Source organism: Kogia breviceps, chromosome 15, assembly GCF_026419965.1.
Source record: "Kogia breviceps isolate mKogBre1 chromosome 15, mKogBre1 haplotype 1, whole genome shotgun sequence".
Taxonomy (NCBI): Eukaryota; Metazoa; Chordata; class Mammalia; order Artiodactyla; family Physeteridae; genus Kogia; species Kogia breviceps.
In genome coordinates, this window is record NC_081324.1 from 52368402 (window position 1) to 52379777 (window position 11376).

Here is an 11376-nt window from a genome sequence, read left to right on the forward strand (position 1 = left end):
CTAAGTTAGCTGAACAAATCAGGACTAGTATTGTAGCACCGGGGCTAAGTGGTCTCTTCCATTAGAAACTCCAACCCTTAGGAATGACATTTGGCAACAGATAATAGAAAAAGCAACTTACTATGGTTTATTCTAAAGGGATATTTTTTTTCTTGCAGAAAAAGAAGTTCAGAGGAAAACAGTTGCTGGCATTGGTTTAACACCTTAAGAATGTCAGAGTAAGAACTTCCCTGGTGGCGCAGTGGTTAAGAATCTGCCTGCCAATACAAGGGACACGGGTTCAATCCCTGGTCTGGGAAGATCCCACGTGCCATGGAGCAACCAAGTCCGTGTGCCACAACTACTGAGCCTGTGTGCCACAACTACTGAAGCCCACGTGCCTAGAGCCCATGCTCCGCAAAGAACAGTATCCCCTGCCTGCTGCAACTAGGGAAAGCCCACATGCAGCAACAAAGACCCAACGCAGCCAAACATAAATAAATTAATTTGAAAAGAAAAAAAGAATGTCAGGGTCTAGATCTCTAATGGACTTTTCCTCATTGTAAAAACAGCTGCTACAGCTCCGGTTATCTCATCTGTGTTCCAGGGAAGAAGGTGGGAAGGATAAAGAATAAAAGACCCAAGTCAGATGAGTCTGTTCCTTTTTATCTGAAGAGTAGCTTTTCCAAAATCCCTCTAAGAGATTTCCATTTATATATCATTAATCAGAACTAGGTCAAAGGGTTCCTGATAAGCACAAAGTTAAGTGGGAAAATAAAGCTTTTAAAGTTTGACACATTTCTACCCCCCCCACCAAACTAGGTTCTCTTGGTAAGGGCACAGAATAGGTATTGGGTTGGTGACTAACCATGTATGCTTACCAAACGCATTTAAACAGGTCTCCAATATTTCAGAATTTTTATTTTCTGGCTCATGGTTGACCTCAGTCCATCTTAGGAGGGATAGACAGACAGGTAGATGTATGTATGTATGTCACAAATATGCATCAGGAATTTGTGACCAAACTCATTTATTAGGATCCTATTTGTACCTTTATTGTGAGGTTTTGGGGTTTCAAAAGTGCCAATTAACCTCATCTCTGGGTTTTGAATGAAATTGAGAAGACAGGTGGGGTCAGACAGATTACCTGCTTTATCAGTGGTAAAGCTAGATTAAAGAACTTGGGTTTGAAGATAAAATGATTCTTCCCCCAAGGCACACTTCAGAACAAGTTTATGGGAGTAACCTGATACACAGAGTGCTCTTAGTCTGTGGAACACAAGAGAGGAGGAAGCCAGAGTGGAGGACCTCCATACCTGCCTTTTACAGGATGCCCCTGGGGAATGTCAACAAAATACAGACCCCCTTGGGGATGAGGTAAACAAAACGACCAAGCCTCTTCCACCCTCAACATTTTATGGACTCTGTTCTATTTTATGTGCTCAGGCAGCAATATGGAGAGAGGAAGAGACATGTCACCCCTATATGAGATAATTTTTAGGTTTTCATTTTCATGGCTATTCCCTGAGAGCTGTCATTTCATGAGAACATTTAGTAAAGGTTGGAAGCCTATTATAAAAGTATGATTAGGAAACTCAAGCACATTATTTCTTACTGAAAGATAATCCACAATAAATCTGAAGTAATAGTCCAAAAAGGTCTTGGTTTAAATAAACATGCTTCTTATTGAAGTACAGCATGTTCTTAGCAGAATATTTGGTTTTTCTAAGTTGGGTGCCAACAAAAACATATACACATGGACTATCAATGTTACATCAAAAAAGTGTAAATATACACAGAAGATACACTCTGAAAGGGAAAACTTCAGTTCAGTGAGTGGGAGAAAAAGTAGATTAGAGGTGAAGGTGACTAGTGGTAAGGAGTAAATACGAAAGAGGGAAGGAGATGATTAAGACGGATGTAAAGCACTGCTCTTGTGATGGTTAATTTTATGTGTCAACTTGACTGGGTTACAGTGCCCAAATATTTGGTTTAACATTACTTCTGGGTGTGTCTGTGAAGATGTTTCTGGATGAGATTAGCATCTGAGTTGGTAGACTGAGTAAAGCACATTGCCCTGCCCAGTTTGGGTAGGCATCATCCAATCTGTTGAGGGCCTGAATAGAAAAAAGCAGAGGAAGACAGTTTGCTCTGTGTGCCAGACTGATTGATCTGGACATTGGTCTTCTGCCCTCAGACTGGAACTTACACCATCAGCTTCCCCAGTTCTCAGGACTTGGACTTATACCATTGATTCTCAGGTCTTCAGGCTCAGACTGGAACTTTCTTGGGTCTCCAGCTTGCAGAGGGCTGATTGCCTCTGGTCTTCTCAGGCTTTATAATTGTGTGAGCCAATTCATTATAATAAATCTCTTTGTATATATAAATATCTTTTAGTGGTCCTGTTTCTTTAGAGAACACTGACTAATACAGTTCCCCAAGAAAGTTTATTGGTTTCCCTTCACTTACCACTGCATTAAGATGCATATTAGCCAAATCCCTCAGATGATGTACACTATTTCCAGCAAGGAGAAACAAAAAGCAATTTTCAAAAGCTTTATATATGCACAGTTAAGGGGAAATACCCAATAAAAACAAATGCCAGGCCCCTGGCTCAAATCTTAAAACTGCATAATGGAACACAGATTCAGATTGCACAAGCTGTAGATGAGTCTGTGATTTAGAGGCTCTTAACTGGGCAAAAGGTAGCAGCCGAGTGAACATTAACCTGTCCATGGATCAAAACACAAAGAAAACTGACGCTCCAGTTTTGGAAATTCTTGTCACTTACCTTTCCATATTTTATTTCGGCTTCTAGAATGAAACTATTCCTTGTTGTGGAAATGATTTTTTTCAGATGCATCAAATCAACTGGAGAGGTTCCCGAGAGTGAAAGGCTCAGAGATACCTCTGTCCTCAAATGGCCAGCTCTGCCATGAAGGCTATTTATAATAAAGACAGGGGAGTTCCCTGGTGGCCTAGTGGTTAGGATTCTGGGCTTTCACTGCCATGGCCTGGGTTCAGTCCCTGGTCCAGGAACTGAGAGCCCACAAGTTGTGAGGTGAGGTGAGGCCAAAGAAATGAAATAAAATAAAAAATTAAATTAAATTAAATTAAAAAGAAAAATAAACACAGGACAATCTGGGTCTAAGCTGCCTAGCAATTCCCATCGTCCAGGACCTACTTCTCCTCTGCAGCCAGTGGACAAAGGCAATTATTATGAGATCATGGCAGTGATTTAGCACAAGAGCTGATTGGGAGGTTATGTTTCTGGAAGCAAATAGCTTGTTGGAATGCTGTTCCAGCCATCAAGATATGATGGCTTCTCACCTCCTCTCCCAAGGACAGGCTGATCTAGTGTGGTGTGTTCTTACTAGTAGTCCTGGGGAAGACACAGGTAAAAATCTAATTGATGGGACTTCCTTGGTGGCACAGTGGATAGGATTCCATGCTCCCAGTGCAGGGGGCCCGGGTTCCATCGCTTGTCAGGGAATTGGATCCCACATGCATGCCGCAACTGGGAGTTTGCATGCCACAACTAAGGAGCCCATGTGCCACAACTAAGGAGGCTGCCTGCCACAACTAAGACCCCACGCAACCAAATATATAAATAATAATAATAAAAAATCTAATTGACATTTCACTTTCCTGAGCTTCACTTTATACAGGTGGAAATGCCGTCTTGGTTATAGTGATTTCAATATGTCAGTTTTAAATGTAGCAATACTCTTAGAGAAAAAAACCTGCCATTCAAACTCAGAATGTACAGTGTTTACTTTGGCACAACACGGATATTGCATCTCCTATCGTTATGGCAACACAGGACATAAGTAACAACATCCAAATGTTGGATAATAATTAATTGTTGGTAAAGATGTAGAAATTGGAACCCTTATATCTTTTATACATTGTTGGTGGGAATGTCAAACGGTATAGCCACTTTGGAAAACAGTCTAGCAGTTCCTCAAAGTGTTAAACATAGTTACCACATGATCCAGTAGTTCCATTCCTAGGTACATACACGAGAGAATTAAAAACATATGTTTATCGAAACTTGTACAGAAATGTTCATAGCAGTATTATTCACAATAGCCCCAAATGGAAATAACCCAAATGTCCATCAACTGATGAATGGGTAAATAGAAGTGGTGTATCCATACCATGGGATATTATTCAGCAATAAAATCACTGAGGTACTGACATGCTACAACTTGGATGAACCTTGAAAACACTGTGCTAAGTAAGTCAGTTTTCAAAGGATCATACATTATGATTCCATTTATATGAAATATCTAGACAAGGCAAATTTATAGACAGAAAGTAGATTAGCGGTTGGCTAGGGTTATAGGGGAACAGGGGGAGACTGGAGGTTGATGCCTAAGGGGGATGGGATATCTTTTTTGCAGTAATGAAACCTAAAATTGATTGTGGTGATGGACACACAACTCTGTAAATATACTAACAGCCACTGAACTGTACACTTTAAATGGGTAAATTGTATGATATGTAAATTACATCTCAATAAAGCTGGGTTATTTTAATCCAAATGTCAGTAAAAATTAAAGCATATTCAAAGACTTAAAAATGAAATTTCAGAAAAAATAAGGTTTAAAATCTGGAGAAAGTTACAATAAAGTTACTTAGAATTAGCTATTCTAGTATATTAACTTGAACTATAAAATATCTTCCAACACTGACATAGATATAATTCTCTATACCAAGTCAACTAATTTAGTTATCAATTACAAGTTATCTCGAGGTATTCACTAGAAAGAAGTACTTTTTAAAGGTCTACATCCTATGGGTCTTTACTGTCATTCTCTCATGTATCCTCAGTGTCTATTCTCAAATGGCCAGTTTCCCCACATTCTTCAGGGATGTGACTTCCAATATTTAACAAAAAAAACCATATTCAAAACAACTTCCAAATACTAAATAGGAAAAAATCTGTTGTCATTCTGTGCTTCAAGAGACATGTTAATATAGACCTTGGAACACTTACAACTTTACTAAAGTGAAAGGTATGACCATATGCTTCTCTGTTGCTGAAACAGGCATCAAGAGGTAGCAAGGTGTGTAAACTGTAGAGGCATTAAGAGGATGAGAATATAGGTGGTCCCTGGACAGCTGACCTCGAAAAAATTTGGTCCAGAAGTCAAGAACTGAGAGCTGGCCAGAAAGACCTTGTGAACCACTTAGAGTTATTGGTTTCCATTCCCATCACTCTAACTCCCAGGACCTGCATTAACAAACTCCCAAATCTACCTCCAATTCTGCAGCTTCATCCTGTCAGAACCATATCAAAAGAGGCCTAATTTACCAATCCAGATATAAACAATGAGGTGGTTATACTTCAAGCCAGAACAGAGAGAAAAGAGCTGAAGAGAGTAGGGAGATGTTCAGGGTGTGCAATACCAGTGTAAAAGGGCAGTTTGTCAAAATTTCAGAAATGTTGTGAGCTGTTTAACAGCATGGCAATGGTTAAATTTCCAAGGTAGGAAGTCAGCAAATGCCACAAATTGTTAAACATTTACCAACACATCACACGCTGACAGTGGATGGGCATCTGAAATTTTCTTAACAAGCTTTAACTTTTATCACCCAAACATAATTATAGCAAATGTCCACCTCTTGTGCCCAAAATCATCAATGTTATTTTCAGAGACAGTGTAGCTGAATATTTATTTTTCTTTAGCCAAATTTTCTAGCAGTTTAAAAAAATATATAATATTTTTATTTTTTTTATTTTTTTTGTGGTATGCGGGCCTCTCACTGTTGTGGCCTCTCTCGTTGCGGAGCACAGGCTCCGGACGCGCAGGCTCAGCGGCCATGGCTCACGGGCCCAGCCGCTCTGCGGCATGTGGGATCTTCCCGGACCGGGGCACGAACCCGTGTCCCCCGCATCGGCAGGCGGACTCCCAATCACTGCGCCACCAGGGAAGCCCAATATATAATATTTTATATAAAAAATGCACAGAAGGGCTTCCTTGGTGGCACAGTGGTTGAGAATCTGCCTGCTAATGCAGGGGACACGGGTTCGAGCCCTGGTCTGGGAAGATCCCACATGCCGCGGAGCAACTAGGCCCGTGAGCCACAACTGCTGAGCCTGCGCGTCTGGAGCCTGTGCTCCGCAACGAGAGGCCCGCGCACCGTGATGAAGAGTGGCCCCCGCCTGTCACAACTAGAGAAAGCCCTCGCACCGAAATGCAGACCCAACACAGCAAAAATAAATTAATAAACTCCTACCCCCAAAAATCTATTAAAAAAAAAAGCACGGAAATAGTAAGCTGAACAATATGAAATCAATGTCTTTGTAGGTTAAGACAATCAAACATCAGCAATTTCATATGGTTCAACCTAAGTATACCCATCTGCCAGCTTGAGAAACATTACCCAGTTAAAACTCATGCATCTCCATCTGCTATCACACTCCCCTCCTTCCTTCCATCCCTCATAAGTGACTGCTCTCCAGAATTTATCATTCTTGCACACATCTCTAAACTTTAGCCACGTCAGCATCCCTAAATACAGTTTACATCTTCCTTATTTATATAGTATTTACATAGAATAACATATGTATTCTGCTACTTGCATTATTTGCTCAATATTGTCTGACTCATCCATGTTGACACATGTAGTTCTAGTTCATTTTCAGTGATGTAGTTTACTACATACATAAACAATTTACTCAACTCTTTTCCTGTTGGACATTTAGATAGTTAGGATTTACTTATTTATTTATTTTTTACTATTATAAAAATATTGCCTATAGCTGCTTTGAGCAGAGTTGAATAGCTGAGACAGAGACCATATGGCCCATAAAGCCTACAACATTTACTACCTGGTCCTCTACAGAAAATGGTGACTCCAGGTTTATCCTTTAGGTGATTTAACCATTCCTCTAATTTTGGACAGATAGGGTTGTTTTCCTTTTTAATTAAGAAATATAATGAGCATTCTGTCAATGTTTTTCCCTTGGACTCTCAAATGGAATCCTGCATCGAAGTACAGAAAAAAATTTAAGACTTCTGACATATCTTAACCTGCTTAAAGTTTTTCAATTTAGATTCCCATTAACCTACTCCAAATGGTCTTCTACCTTCATAGCAATAAGCACTATGAAAAATTACTTGATAAACCAAAAATGAAATCTGGATGAAAACTGCATGAGTATCAAGATAATTTCCTTTTAGTATTTTACAATGTTTGGTATCTAGTAAGGTTAAGTTCTCCCACACCTTTCTAATTCCTTTCTAGAAAGATAATGAATCTCCTACAGCCTATTCCTTCTTCAGAATGAACATTGGAACCAATTTACCAGTTAAAAACACAGGGTTCTTAGAGACTTGCATCTAAATTCTAGCTCTGCTGCTTACTAACTGGGACTTTAGGCAGTTATCTAACCCCTCTGGGCACAAGTTTTCTTTCTGCTACAGAGCTGCCGAGGGTTAAAAGAAATAACATGTAGGGGACTTTCCTGGTGGTCCAGTGGTAAAGAATCCACCTTCCAATGCAGGAGACGTGGGTTCAATCCCTGGGTTCCCACATGCCACAGGGCAGCTAAGCCTGTGCACTGCAACTACTGAGCTTGCACAGCTTCAACTAGAGAGCTTGCATGCTGCAAACTACAAAGCCCACGTGCCCTGGAGCCTGTGCGCCACAACTAGAGAAAACCCGCATGCCACAACTAGAGAGAAGCCTGCGCACCGCAACAAACAGCCCACGTGCCACAACAAAAGATCCCGCATGCCTCAATGAAAATCCCATGTGCTGCAACTAAGACCCGATGCAGTCAAAAAATTAAAAAATAAATAAAATTTTTTTAAAGGTAAATTATTTTTTAAAAAAATAACATGTAAAGGGCTTATTAGCACAGAACCTGGCAGAATAAGTACCCAAATGTTTGTCAGCTGGGAGGAATAGTTATTGTCCATTAAAAGAACGCTTCTAGGGCTTCCCTGGTGGCGCAGTGGTTGAGAGTCCGCCTGCCGATGCAGGGGACGCGGGTTCGCGCCCCGGTCCGGGAGGATCCCACGTGCCGCGGAGCGGCTGGGCCCGTGAGCCGTGGCCGCTGAGCCTGCGCGTCCGGAGCCTGTGCTCCGCGATGGGAGAGGCCACGGCAGTGAGAGGCCCGCATACCGAAAAAAATAAATAAATAAATAAATAAATAAAAGAACGCTTCTAGCAATTTCATTAAATCTATAAATTAATCAGAAAAACTGGGCACAGAATAAGCATTAAGTACGTATTAGTTGACATACTGTCAGTAAAGAAGTTACTTACAAATTCACCAAGATAATTGCACTAAACCAATAAACTGGAGAGAATTTCTATCTTTACACTGGTCAGTCTTCCTACACTGGACTATGGTACTATTTTGTATCTTATGGCTCAGGAATTTTTAAAAAGCTAGAACTGATTTTTGCCACTGTTCCACAAGCATTCAAAGAGGAGAAAATTACAAAGTTCTAGAAAACATGGAAAATCTTTACTCTCCTTGCAGATTCACAAGCATATTATCCTTAAAGACAAAGTAGAGTATGGCTCTACTTAAGAGCCATTTGAATCACACCATAATTTCTGTAGTTCGCCAAATCTAAGACATCAATTTTTGGATGCACTTGTTATTGTATGTTACTACTAACAAAGAAAAAAGCTTGATGATTTGTTTGATACCAAATCTAAATTTATACCATTTAAGATGCATCTCAATTTCAGCAATATTTATATTTTAAAAATCCATCTTAGAATAGGTGAAATTGTTAGAATTCAAATAGTGGGATAAGATATCCCTCACTATAGTAACAAAATACACAAAATACTTCAGAATAATCTTACCAAAATATGTTAAGTATGGTCAATCATCATTAATCATTCTGTACTCGGGAAGTCACTTCCTTGCTAAAATTTATTTGTAACTCCAAAATCAGTACTAATGGTGCTTCCATGGTCATGCATGGACCATGCATGCTTTAGAGCAGCAAAAAAACGTTACCTGATGTGCCACCTGGTTGCTCCCGGCTGCAGCTGAATAAAGTGACAGTGCCTTTTTTTCCAGGTCCCATACAGTAAACAAACATCCTTCATGGTCAATTTAGTGCCACAGTTTTTTGGTACTTTTGTGCTTTGGGGTGGTGAGTTTGTTGTTTAAAATGGCCCCCAAGCATACTGCTATCTAGTATCCATAAAGCAAGAAGCCTGTGATATGCCATTTGGAAAAAATACATGTCTTAGAAAAACTCTGTTCAGGCATATGTTACAGTGCTGTAGATTGTGAATTCAATGTAAATGAAACAATATATACTAAATAAGGTGTTTTTAAACAGAAAACGCACATGAAACGAGGTTATGCATTGATGAGTTGATGAAAATGCCGTGACCAGAGACTCAAACACAGAGAACCTGTGTTCCTCCTAGGAGCAATGGTTCACTATTCGCTAATTCAGGGTTCACAGCAACTTTATAGAACCTAACTACCGTCAATAACAAGAATCTACTGCATTTGACATCTAGAGCTTTTGCTATTATTCTTTTGTAAACTGAATCTCATATTATATACTGACCTTACTCAAAATATAGGAAATACACAGAACTTTAAAACTTTTACTGAGAGGAAAGGCTGGTTCAGATAAATGGAATACTACCATGTTCCTGCAGAGAAAATAGTAATACCGTAAAATTTCTCTTCCTCCTCAAAAGTATACCTCTTATTTTGTGGATTCACAAGAATTTTCACATTAAATAAAGACCAATATCAGATACATTCTTCTGTTGTTTTAATTGGAATGTCTCTAGAAATGTCTGCTGTTGGTTTAAGATAGAAAATTCTTCCTTAACATGATGAGGAAAGTCCATTTTAGGTTTTCAGGAATGAGTGTTGTGTTATTAAATGTTACTCTGATATCTATTATAGAAGATTGTGTGTATTTTGACTGCTGAACATAATACATTTCAAAATACTAAGCCATCCTTGCTTAACCAACCTAATTACAGTAGATTAAAACATGTTGTGAAATACAATTTCTCTATTATTTCACTTACAGTTTTCTGTTTAAACTCAATAAATTTCTCTAAACAAATCCCCAAATTTCACAAATAAAATCTTAAGCTTTAAAAGATATCAGACTGGGAATTCCTCGGTGGTCCAATGGTTAGGACTTCGTGCTTTCACTGCTGAGGGCCTGGGTTCGATCCCAGGGTTGGGGAACTAAGACCCCACAAGCTGAGTGGCACAGCCAGAAAACAAACAAACAAACAAAAAATACCCCCAAAACATAAAAACAGAAGGCATTATGCTTCTTATAATACCACACACCTAGTGAAGCCTCCCCTGCAACACCAGAGGGAACAAGACAATAGGAAAGTTCTGCTGTCCAACTGGTCAGCTTCACTGCAAACCCAATTACTTCAAACAGGAAGAGATGTGGCCCTACATCTGGACAGAAAGGCGATGCCTACTTTGCTATTCAGCAGGAAGAAAATGTCTCTTTTCCCAAGGGCAGCCCAGCCAATCAGAAACTGTAGTCACCCAACCAATGAGAAGCCTCTTCCTGCAAAGGACTCTGCTTATTATTGCCCCTCCCAAGGTCCCCATCCACATGCCCTATAAAAGCAAGCTCCCCTTCCTGGTTCTCTGGATTTACCTATGGCCTGCCATAGTTTGTATATGCCAAATTGCAATTCTTCTGGCTATTCGCAAATAAATTCACTTTTGCTGATAAAATAACTGCCTATTATTAAAGCTGTCAAACTCAATCTAGTACCCACTAGGGTTTAGCCTTACATTTAAACAGTGTTACTAGACTGGTTTCACACTACAAACTTCTAGACGTTAAAATTCACAAAGTAAGACACAGGGGACTCCCCTGACGGTCCAGTGGTTAGGACTCTGCGCCCCCACTGCAGAGGGCACAGGTTCCACCCGTCAACTGAGAACTAAGACCCCGAGGCACGTTTAAAAATCCTTTGTTATTGGCATTCGACTTAAAATCAATATGAGCCTCCACCACTTTTAAAATAGACAAGATAAGGGCTTCTCTGGTGGCGCAGTGGTTGAGAGTCCGCCTGCCGATGCAGGGGATGCGGGTTCGTGCCCCGGTCCGGGAAGATCCCACATGCCGCGGAGCAGCTGGACCTGTGAGCCATGGCCGCTGAGCCTGCGCGTCCGGAGCCTGTGCTCCGCAATGGGAGAGGCCACAACACTGAGAGGCCCGCATACCACACACACAAAAATTTTTTAAAAAATAAATAAAACAGACAAGATAATACAAAGTATTCTTTATCAGAGTATTCACAATTTGCAATTACATATCAATGTATGTCTAACTCTGTTTCCCTTTTAGCCTATAAGCTCCAGGAGGGCAAGAGTCAACTTATGTTTGTTTACTCACTACTTGT